Source organism: Apostichopus japonicus, chromosome 14 (genome assembly GCF_037975245.1).
Source record: "Apostichopus japonicus isolate 1M-3 chromosome 14, ASM3797524v1, whole genome shotgun sequence".
NCBI lineage: Eukaryota > Metazoa > Echinodermata > Holothuroidea > Aspidochirotida > Stichopodidae > Apostichopus > Apostichopus japonicus.
Window position 1 is genome coordinate 26,546,339 of NC_092574.1, and position 12,475 is coordinate 26,558,813.

The 12,475-nt window shown below is 34.8% G+C and overlaps 1 protein-coding gene and 1 non-coding gene across 3 annotated transcripts in view; both read right to left on the reverse strand.

Annotated features, from left to right (window-relative positions):
* Nucleotides 1-9,346, reverse strand: part of LOC139980365 (adenylate cyclase type 9-like) — a 78,696-nt gene extending 69,350 nt beyond the window's left edge. For both annotated transcript variants that reach the window (XM_071991991.1, XM_071991990.1), the window contains exon 1: nt 9,077-9,346. The gene's annotated coding sequence lies outside the window, so the exon portion shown is untranslated. The remainder of the gene's footprint in view (nt 1-9,076) is intronic.
* Nucleotides 9,347-12,272: 2,926 nt separating this feature from the next.
* On the reverse strand, nt 12,273-12,344 carry Trnam-cau (transfer RNA methionine (anticodon CAU)). The gene has a single exon. It is a non-coding gene; the product is annotated as a tRNA-Met (tRNA).
* Between the last annotated feature and the right edge of the window lie 131 nt (nt 12,345-12,475).

The following is a 12,475-nucleotide window of genomic DNA, read 5'->3' on the forward strand; positions in this document are numbered from 1 at the left end:
AACCATGAATGTTATTGTATTTGTATGTTTGATTGCTTTTGGCCAATACTGGATGCTATATATATATTCACAGCAATTCCAAATGTCTGGGGAATCTAGGCACCGGCACTAGAATGCCTTGCAACTCTTCCTGTTGTGCTGTCATGCACATACAACACCATTAACATTCCCCTTCTGGCCATTACTCTGTATCGTACAAGACATGTAGTACAGTAAAAGTATTTATGTATGCACACTAGCTCAAGCTATAAATTAAATCGGGAAGATGTTGTAAAACAAACGATGAAACTCTAGTAGATGCGGTATAACTTTCTTTCCTTTTCCGTTTTAGTCTAAACTCTACAACTAGTATATACTGATTTATAATTTGCTTAAGTTTCAAACTGATATCATACCAGCCATATGTAACATAATCTAACAAAGTATATAGACATTTCAAAGGAGTTTGCTAAAAACATTTTCCAAGTTACCTAGGTAATGTACAGTAGTGATTCTTAAAATAGATTATAAATTGACATCATACCAGCCATAGGAAACCAACTTAAATAAGGCAGCTTAATTTCCAATAATATTTGCATAGTTACAGGGTACTCAATATAAGATCAAAACTTATATCATGCCATAGTACTGTACCTAATGGTTACCTATGGTTCTCAAAATAAGATCATAAACTGATATCATGCATTAGTGTACCTAATGGTTACCTATGGTTCTCAAAAGAACATTGAAAACTTATATCATGCCATACTGTACCTAATGGTTACCTACATGGTCATCAAAATAAGATCATAAACTGATATCTTGCCATACTATACCTAATTGTTACCTTTGATTTTCAAAATATGATCATAAACTGATATCATGCCATATATACTGTACCTAATGGTTACCTATGGTTCTCAAAATAAGATCATAAACTGATATCATGCCATAATGTACGTAATGGTTATCTACTGTACATGGTTATCAAAATAAGATCATAAACTGATATCATGCCATAGTACTGTACCTAATAGTTACCTTCATGGTTATCAAAATAAGATCATAAACTGATATCATGCCATAATGTACGTAATGGTTATCTACTGTACATGGTTATCAAAATAAGATCATAAACTGATATCATGCCATATATACTGTACCTAATAGTTACCTTCATGGTTATCAAAATAAGATCATAAACTGATATCATGCCATAATGTACGTAATGGTTATCTACTGTACATGGTTATCAAAATAAGATCATAAACTGATATCATGCCATATATACTGTACCTAATGGTTACCTTCATGGTTATCAAAATAAGATCATAAACTGATATCATGCCATAATGTACGTAATGGTTATCTACATGGTTATCAAAATAAGATTATAAACTGATATCATGCCATACTGTATCTAATTGTTATCTACATGGTTATCAAAATAAGATTATAAACTGATATCATGCCATACTATATCTAATTGTTACCTACTGTATGGAAGAGAAACCAAACAAAGATCATACTGTACACCAATACCATAGGTGTTACCTAATGAAGCAAAGTATAGCAACTTAAACTTTCAAGTTTAACTTTTGTATTGTTAGCGAACTAGTGTAAACTAAATATAAGATTATAAGGGATTATAATAAGAAAACAATCCTATTGTTTAACACTTTAGAATTCAAAATAAAATAAAACTGTTAGCAAACTGCTTATCCACTAGAGAGCCTGTGTAAGAGAATGTGTAAAAGTAAGTTGGCCTGACGTTTCGATCCTAGCAGGATCTTCTTCAAAGGCTAAATGACAAATCCTTGCACTTTAGAATTCAAACTTAAATAACAAATATTTAAAAGATTCTGTTTGCATTTGTAAATCAATAAAATATGTATACTGTAAGTGACATGTACATGTAAGTGAAATGGAACATGGAGAAACCAACTTATTCTGTGCTTTGTTACCAAGGTTACGACATCTTCTGGCTGAAGATTACATGTGGAAAAATTTACCAACATCGATTATAAATAGTATTAACAGATGAAAATGCACAATCCAATCCAATCCAATCCACTAGCAAAAACTATTGAACTATATTTAAATGTTCACATAAATTAACAACATGTGCAATGAATTGCAAAAGACTTAAGAGGAAGACCTTGTATGACTGAACAATATTTTAATACAAAACGTACTTTGAAGGGAAAAGCCACTCCTTCCATAACAGACCTTGTTATGACTAGTCACCTACAGTCTTAATGTGTATACCTAATATAGTAATATTATCACCCAATAGAACACTTCCCAAGAACCTTTAATATCAAATCATGTATAATCTATAATGACATGCCAACTTGAATTTCTGTGTACTGTACATATGATCTGCTGACATACAGTGTATGTGCACTGAAGGGATTTGTCACAACCAATCCTTGCATACAGCAGTGTACAGGTATTAATTGTAATATATTAAAATTATCTCTTAAGCCATGTTGATGCTTGATCTATAAGATATTTTACTGAGCTATATCAAATTATGAATTAACATGAAGAATAAAATGTGGAACTCAAAATTTGTAAAATCTTGGTAAAATAGGGCTTACAGCCTACAGGCTCTCAGCATCCTATTACATTCAGTTAATCGTGCTAAGGCAGTGGATTTTGGGAAAAGAGTAGTTGTTGCACAATAATCTGAACAATTCCATTTTGCCATTGCATAATGTAACTTATTAGTTATTTCCCCCCAAAAAAGGTCTTGGGAAAGGTCAATGGATCTAAAGAGAGGAAGAGAATAAATGAGGGAGTGAAAGAAGGGGCTATGGACATTGGAGAGGGTACAAAAGGAGAGGGGGAAGAATCGGCCACTCACTTGTTTGCAAATGTTCATTGCAGATGGGATTGGTCATTGGTGGTGTTTCAAGGTATGATATTGCATTTCCAGTGTACACATACAGTCCTGTACAGTATCTATCTAAACTGAACTTTTTACAGATCTGATACAGAAATACCCAAAATGTTCTTCCTTCCAAAGGGACTAAATATTTGTACATATATTTTTCCAAGTTAGTGTGATTTTATGTATATAGTGCTATCATAGATTATGAAATATATATGTGGTATAAATTTAGACCCTTCCTTCCCGTTAGCCTTAGGACCTCCATACACGTAATCTGAGCTTGGTGAGATGCAATGAATGTGCAAATAGGTTTTTAGTTTAAAACCAAGAATATTCCAGTGGATTGCAATCACACTGGAATTTAAGATGTTAGCCTTTCAGAATGGTAGATTTGAAAAAGATCGAGGAAGTTGATGTTGACCCTGAAGTAGTGTAGGTCAGTGCAAGGTACAATGCCAAACTTTTGTAGGCTAGGTAGAACTAGCGAGTGCATATATGTAGAATCTTAAATAATATAATACCAAGATGAAAAATTCTGCCTAAATTAAAGTCATCCCTGTAAAACCTGTAAATCACTAAAGATTAATTCCACCTTTAAGTCTCAATAGGTGATTGCTGATGAATTTACGAAAACAAACTTCCGAAGCAGATTCAATGTTTCTTATTCTAAATGCACTCTTGACCAGGTGGGTGTAATTGAGAAAAGCTGTCGAAATCAAAAGAAAGAAGTTTTTTTCTGCTGCCCTTATGGCGCGAACGATTTACCGTAAAATTACTTCGACCGCCCATATCAACATGTTCATTACACAAATGTAACCTATATATACTCGTACCGTCCACCTTTTTGACCCAATTCCATGGAGGAAGCGTCTGAAAACACCTGTTTATTCATTGCAATGGAAGGAAATCACACAATTTCTCAAGCAACATTGATAAGACCAAAAGAAAGATAATATTCAAGAGAAGTCGTAAACAAAACAGAGTTATTTGATTGGTGCATTTGACTAATTTAACAGGTAACCAGGACATTCTAGGCACGGTAGAATGAGGATGCTAAGGTTGTGGGGAGACAGGTAAGCGAGGAGCAAAGTAAATGATACAACATTTCAAACATGTGTATCCCAACATTTTCCTTAATACCATCCAAAAAAAGCCACCATTGTGCTACTATGAATACAAGTTTCCATTGCAACATCTTTGTATGTATGAATACCATTCACTTTTCTAAATATGAATATTTATGAGCTCAGTAATGGAAGGAGTTAAAACGGACAAGGGTTTTCACCTTAACTCTGGTTTTGCATAAACTCTGTGAAGTTAATAAGGTTATTTGTTTTAAAGTTATTAAATGCAATCCTTTGAGTTAAAGCTACACTATACTACTTTCCATTGAAAATACCCATTTCGTATGCATAAATATAATTATTTTAGTCAGTTAATAATCGGTAGAAGGATGGTAACAGAAGGACAAAAGGTTTACTCAATATAAACTGCAAAAGCAACATTTGTGCTTTTACATTAATGATACAGCAAGAAAGCCTGCAAAGTACAATAAAATGTAAAAGTCAAGAATATATAGAGCTAGTATAAACTCATTATATATATTGAAGAAAATGTTTCATTTCAAAATAAATAATGTCAGCACTTGATGATATTTTAAATTTAAAAAAAATAAACTTACATGTAAGAAGTTGACATAAAACCCACCATCCCAAATTTAAAACTGAATATTAAAATAAGTGCAATATTTGAACAAGAATCCAGGTTATACTGTACATATATAAAGATCTATACACTGCAAACATAGTGATACATACAATACTGTACAGTCAACAGCTTTACAGTTTGTGACAGAACCATTTTGTAGCAGAAATAAGTGTTGACTGTACAGCACACAAAGTATCTGATGATGACACAATCTGAGAAAGTTGTTGTCTTCAGACTAGTGACTGGGGGTGGGGTGGGGTGGGATGGGTGGGGGGGCCTGATCAAGATGTGGAAGCAGAGCTCCTGCAAGTAAGCCAAAATAATAATAAAGTAGACTAGTATCATATATGACAGAGGATGGAGTAGGAGTAAATTAAGACAAGCAAATCATTTGTCAGACTGGAAGCATATTAACAAAGAATAGACAAAGGTACAGTAAAACTATTGTCAGCCAGAGGAGGTGGAGGGGGGGAGCTGACTTTACTGGGGGATATCCCAGCCCTGGACATACCACCCATCCCAGGAGTACCTAGCCATAAAATAAAATTAAAATCCCTTCCCAGTAGCTGGACTGTTCCCTGGAAGTAAACGTTTCTTCTGGAGTTTGATTAACAATCCCTCTAGCTAGTACCTGGTTCCTTAACAGTCTTCAGATGTAATGTTTATTGCTTGTACACAGTATATACTGTGCTGTGTTTCTGTGTTACTACCTGTAAGTTAAATGGGAAGTGGAGTATTGATCTTGGAAACTTAATCTGGGATATATCAATAAAAGGCTTATATTGTTACAGCATTAGCACACTTTACAATGCTGGAGGTCTAGTTCATGATAATAAAGAGGTTCATTAGCATAATAATTACACTCAAAGAAGCATCAAACAATGCACTTAGCAATCACTCTGTATACATGCAATCGTTTCCATTCCTTCAAGTTTGACCACAAAAGAGGCATATAATTTGATCCAAACAAAATTTGTCCTTCTATAGCTGCCCTTCGGTTGCCAATATAGAAATGGAAGGACATATTTTAATCAATTATTTATATACAACCAAAGAGTAAGTACGTCTTTTTATTGTTGGTCTACTTAAGTTTGCTACAAAATAAATACTTTCATAACACTTAAACTAAATGTTTTAGTGATAAAAAAAAATTCTTTTTAAGTAACGGAAGGATATAGGCTGATTTTTTACATATCACTGAAACAAGACAAAACATGCAAAATGAAACAAATATTCTGCAACCAGTTTTTCATGACCTAAGCTCTCAAATAACAGGATATTGATGCCATATGCATGTATCTTTCATGTTTCAATAGAAGATTACTGCACTGGCATTTGAAGCAATGAAGCTTAGCAATCAGAAGGTTTAAGGTTCGATCCCCAGCCGGGTCATAGTAAGGTGGGTTTTACATCCTAAGAGCTTTCTATGGTTTACCCATCTGAAATGACTTTCTAACTTGAAAAGATTCCAAATTTGAGCTAGAATGTTGAATTGGAAGCCACCCGAAGTGAAAGTTGTAATCCATATAAGCCCTTCGGGCTTCTCCCACATTCGTGATCGTAAAAATAGCTGCCTGATTATGATTACGATTATCTATCACAATAAATCACATTTCTGAGACGAAAATGTTTATTACTTAATCCTAATTTTTGGTACCAAAATACAAACCAAAAAAGGTTGAAATTAAATCTTAAAATATAGACTTTACATATTCATTTGAAATACCAAATTTGTTTCAGTTGCATGCATTTAAATGTATTGGTCCATAGATGTCCACTTTTGTGTGGAATTGCCCTTTAAAACCAAAAAGACTTTACAAACCAAACAAAGGTTTATAAAACATAAATGAGAGTTTTGGTATCACCAAAAGATCGACCCAAGTAATATCAATGAAAAACAACACATATATGTGAAGAAAATGACCTTAGAACAATTTATGTGATGTTTAAATGCAATGTGCAACTTATGCCTTTAAATAGCTACTGTAGTAATCCCCAGTATGACTTGAAGTGTACAGTACTGTCCCATTATTAACAATTTATACAGTCCTTGATACCAAAGTGTATGTCCATTCAACCAATTAAAGTTCAGTTACTATCATAGGTACACAGTTGGTCATCCTCCGTGAAGTACCCCAACTTAATAATACTAGCCCTTTTACACAGGTAAGCCCATTTCAAGTAATTGCTCGGACTTCCAATGACAAGTTAACAAATCTATCTTTGAACACTTGGATACATCTTATCCAAGTCAGAGTACTTTTGGTACATGCTGTAGTATACTGTATATAGTGTACTGTAGCTTGGGTCATCTGAGCTAGACTACCTATCACATAAAGAACAACTTTTTGAGTTGATTTTGATAAAATATTTGGTCACAACTGTTTTCTATCGTTAATTAACTACTGTAGCATTCATTCCTTTCAAATACTGGACTTCAAAAAGTCCAAAGTTTTAAAACTTCATACATATAGTTTTTCACTGTGTTTTCTATGCTACTACAAAAAATGTCCAGACGACCAAAAATGGTTGAGGATTGAATTAATTACTTATTCACTGAACTTCATTTCGGTGAAAAACTCTCGATGAGCATCTCTGTCTGATTAATTACAGTCTGATTTTCAGTAATACTTGGTAGAAATAGGAAAACAAGTGCAGACAAAACTCAATAGCTGTTGTACAGCTTTGTAAGTTCTGTAGTTATTAGTAGGTTACTCATAGAAATATTATCCTGATTGGTAAGTGTTGGCATTTCCCTAGTTATAATATTTATCAAGGCCTAAGCTACTGGTAATGTATTAGTATCACTATGTATTCCACAGTGTACAGAGTTTAGCAGGTCTACAGTAGATGGTCCAAATTAGTTAATTCAGGTATGAAATTCATTCAATTTTAAAAACACATGTACATGTACGTATGAGGCTTCAAAAGTTGGGCATATTTAAATAAATTCAAACCAGTCAAACTTTAAGCACACTGTAAAAACAATAAGTACATAAAAACAGAGGGAATACCATGGACACAATTAAGACACCAGGTGCTACTACTGCATACACAGCATAATTTACTGTATCAATCCCTTGCATGTTGGTTTGGGTATTTATGAACAACGATTTCAGGAGATTGTAAAGACAATATGGTTTTCTTTTGCTTCGAGATTAGGTAACTATATATTTAAGCCAACCTACATTAAATTTTCATTATTTAAGCAAACTATACCTTCTGCACCTAAAGGTAACGTGCTGATTAAGTGAGCCATATATATGTTTCCTTGTCTATGCAATGTTTGTCATAACTGCAAATTTTGTAGAAAGTAGCATTGCGATTTAAATAGACCAAACCTTACTGATTGCATTTGTTTCAATTGTTCTCACATTACTGAAAAGAAAACCACAAAGACATCTATCCTACCCTGACAAATGAAGGCAGCAACTTACTCTGTACAGCCATCAAAAGCAATAACGGTAACATTTGATATCTTTGATTTTGCTCTGAAGTTAAATCCTGTTACTAAGGGTAGTTTGTCCAATTGGTCTTTAGTAAAAAATCAGTTGAAGCAGGGAAATTTCCCTAACTTTATGCATGCATTAAATTTTATTACAGTATCATTATTGTAAACTGATGAAAAAATAGTGAAAGTGCCTCAGCATAATTCCTCCTTGCAAGTTTAGTTGGTTTTTGTGGAGAATCAATCAAAATTGAATTCAAAGCAGTGTTTACACTTTGCTTTTCAGACACCTATGCCACAGTTAACATACCACAATATATGTGGTGTGAAAGGACATGTAAAGTTTTCATACACCACAATACCATATTTTTATGATCTATCAAAGTAATTGTGATGATTTTATAACACATGCTTTTACTAACAAGTATCCATTCACCATTGCTGTCATGTACAGTTTTACACCAACAAACCGAACTTCATTGCCAGGTTTCGTTACGTTCGTAAGCAGTTTCAAATGTTGTAATATAACCTGGCCCGAACATTATCAGGGTATTATGTATCTGGTATTGCATCGCTAAATGCTATGCAAAGTGGTCAAACTGCTATGTATACACCAACCATAGTATTTTGTATGGGAACGTTAAGTCACTTAAAAACTGCTCTAAAAAAATTGAGCACTAATTTATTCCCTGATTATGATTAGGCCCTCGCCTAAAAAAGTTAGGCCTAGCTATGCCTGACCCATCAGCATTATTCTAAATATTATTCAACGCTCAGGTAAGTTAAAACTAACGTCGTCAAGGCTTCCTACAATTTATTTTTAAGACAGAAAGTTGATGCAAAAGAGTCTAGGCTAGGTCTAACTAGTAACAACTACAAAAGTAGTACACCTAGGGCTATTCCTACATAAGCCTATGCTACCCTGCATTGAATAAGGTACAGTACCCGTTGCTAATTAACTATGGCTCAGCCTAGGCCTAACTAGGCCTAGGCTAATACAAACTTAGTCTTCGCCTCAAGATAAGTTATCAACAGCAACAACTTACGTTTTCAGTCTAAGTTAGCCTATAGTCAAACGTCGGAGTGGAAAAGCAACAGCCGCCATTGGACTTTCAGACCATTCGCCGTGTCTAACAGAACTGAAGTCGATAGGTGATTTCAGTTAAGGGTATGCTGGTGCGGACATAATTATTACTGAAGTCACCCTCGGTTTGTAACGTTCCGCCTGGTCAACCCATACGGTACCACTAAACGACGATTAGCTACCGTCCTCGACTCGAGCATACTTTTGCACACAAACACACACCATACAATACGACGTTATATGTGCATAGCTATATACATGCATTACAAAGCTGCAGCAGTAGCACAGTTTAGGGAGCGCTAGTTCTATTCTTAGAATCGCAGTAGTCATAGTCAGGTCACATCGAGGTCAAACTAGTTGACGCTTTCTTCACCAATTTGACTAACCCATCCACTGCCTACATCGTTTGTGGGTAAGTATAAATGAACGACGGATGATTTTCATAGGAAGGATTGCAATGTTTGATTTCAAACAAACAGCTTAAAAAATAGTGTCGCAGATTGTGAAAACATTAATTAGATGAAATCTATTTGCGTCTAGCACTGTACGAATTCCGATTGTGCCATTTTATAATGTTGGAATGTCCATCACGAGAATCACTCCGTCACGAAATGTTGACTTCTCTGTACGGAATTTTCGACTATGGTTTTACTTAGCAAAAACTTTTACCATCATTTGGAAATTTTGACTTTACATCGACATTTCGCACTATTCCCTGAAATTCAACTTTATACCTCAATTTCGACTGTTTCGTTTCCTTGACAATGATCTGAACTTCTTTAAATTAACTTCTTTTATTTTTCGGTTTAAAAAAGTCGAATTTGCCGTCGAGAAAAAACTCGAAATTTCGATCTTTCCTAAAACGTTCCTTAACAGTACGATCCTTAACTATCGAAAATTTAACGTTTTGCAGCAAAATTTCGACTACATATCCCCAAAATATTCCCAACGTTCGACTAGTTGATCTAATTATATCAACTTTATCTAAAATGTCGATGTTGTGTTTCGATATTGGCCGCCGGGATGTTTTAATCTCGAAATTTCGACTGTTTATCCTAACATTTGTACCTATTTATGACCATTTTTTTATTATTATGTTAATTTGCCTGTTTATTAGGAAATTCTACAAATTCATTAAAAACAATTGTCATTGTTTCATCAAGCTTTCGACGTAAAAAGCCATAATGTGGATGAAACAATGACAATTGACTGTTTGTTCAAATTTCGAGGAAAGAAACAGAGAATTCGATTAACTTATAGCCTTCTTTAAGTTTGGTATCAAAGAGTTGCTACCCATCCCATCCTTCTTCTTCCCTCGCCCCTTCCCCCTCCTTACCTTCCTCCGCCCCATACACTTTTCCCCTGCTGCAGGCCCTCTGCAGACGACCTCATATCACTAGTCTTACAGATCCACACGCAGTTGGATGATACTGTGATGATATCATTGTGAACACGAGTTATTTAACTCACGTCAGTGCTCTTATAGGATATTACCTTAACTATAGCCTGGAAACAGCATAAATGTAATTCAACTCGAGTGGTGGATGCGGCTACTGGAACTCCACAACGTAATCGCTCTTTCCCCACCACACACCGTCTGAATTACGTCAGTGTGTTAACCTTGTACTGGTCCAACCCCCTCATCAGAGCAAAAAGTCACACAGACCTTTCATGGAATGGAATATCTAAACTTGTCAGAAATTGTGATGATATCACGTGATGCGTATACTTATTTCAGTTTGCTTTCAAAGTAAGGGCGCAATGTTATATCCTGACACACATGCACATGGTATTTGAATTGAAGAATGCTTGTCCACAGTGGTTGCTAAGTCTATAGTGATGACATACATGAAGCATGTAGTTATTGTAGTATATATCCCTATTATTAATGCAACAGTAAGCTGATCTTCAGTGACGTCCGCAAACGGGGTAGGGTTTGGGAGAGTGGGATGGACACATTTCACCCACCTCGTTAGTCGTGGGAAAAACGTTCAGTCGAAGAATAGTTGGCACATTCAGTCAGGGAACTTTATTCTACTCCTTTAGGAACAGGACGTCCCCCCCCCCTGCCCGAACAAATCCAGGGGGTTTTCAACCGTCATACTTACATTTTAGAAGAATACGATATCACAACCTTGCATGTAGACTTAATTATAAACTTAAATTTATAGTCTAGATATGCCTCAAAATGCACCATTTTTATACCTAAACTTACAATTGTTGTTGTTTTTGTTGAGGGGGGGGGGGCGGAAGGGCGGGGAGACGCCAGATCACCCTACATGGAAGGTCGCCCCAGGGTCGCACCCTTCTTTTATAATATTCTCGGTCTGCCTTAAAGGTTCATTAGCTACCTAAACCAGTCCGGGCAAATTAAGAATATGTGCCCCATCCACTCCACACCATTGAAATACTGTGCACATTTGGCGTTACTGCTAATACTACAATAGCCAGAGAAAGAATTTGCTGGTGTGGAGTTAGCATCATAACTTTGTAACAATGATATTCTTCTTAAATATTTTAATAGAAAATTCTTCTGTTTGATGGTAGTGATTTTATCATATTTTTTAATAAATTACGATATAAAATATTTCAAAATATGGAAATAAATAGAAATGAAACTTCCTATCATGGATATACATTTTACAAGAATACCCATTCTTTTACTGAAGAAAAAGTATATAAGTATACAAGATATTATTATATGCATTATTTACAATTTTGGAGAAAAATAGAAGAACACATTGTTTTTCATTTTATTGTTTCTTTTAATGTCAGTTTCATTGTACAAAACAGTTCAAACTGTACAATATATACAAATTTATACAACATATATATACAACATTTTGTGGAAATTAATAGGAAAACAAGTTTAACGTTAGTTATTTACTAGACACCACTCAAAAATAACTGTGTGCACCAAGAAGCAACTTTCTTTCAGTTTTCTTCATAATTTCATTGTAAAAAAAAAAAAATTAAATAAACAAATTTTACAAATTATTATACCGTTTTTAATTTACAGCTTGGAAATAAATAAACACAATTCTACATAATATACAACATAAACAACATTTTTTTATTCACACATATGGTACATCGTGTATAGGACACTCACACACTTATACCCTATCAACCGATGAAAAAGGGAAGAAAAGTTTAACTAGCAGAGCGAGGTTTCGATCCTCGGACCTCTGGGTTATGGGCCCAGCACGCTACCGCTGCGCCACTCTGCTTATAGAGGAAGTATAAGAGTAAATATACATGTGGTCAACGCGGCTGACGCAATCACAATATTTCAAATTTCCCGCTTATTGGGGGCGTGCTTTTGTATTACAAAAAATTCTGTAACTGTCACTTGTTGTCT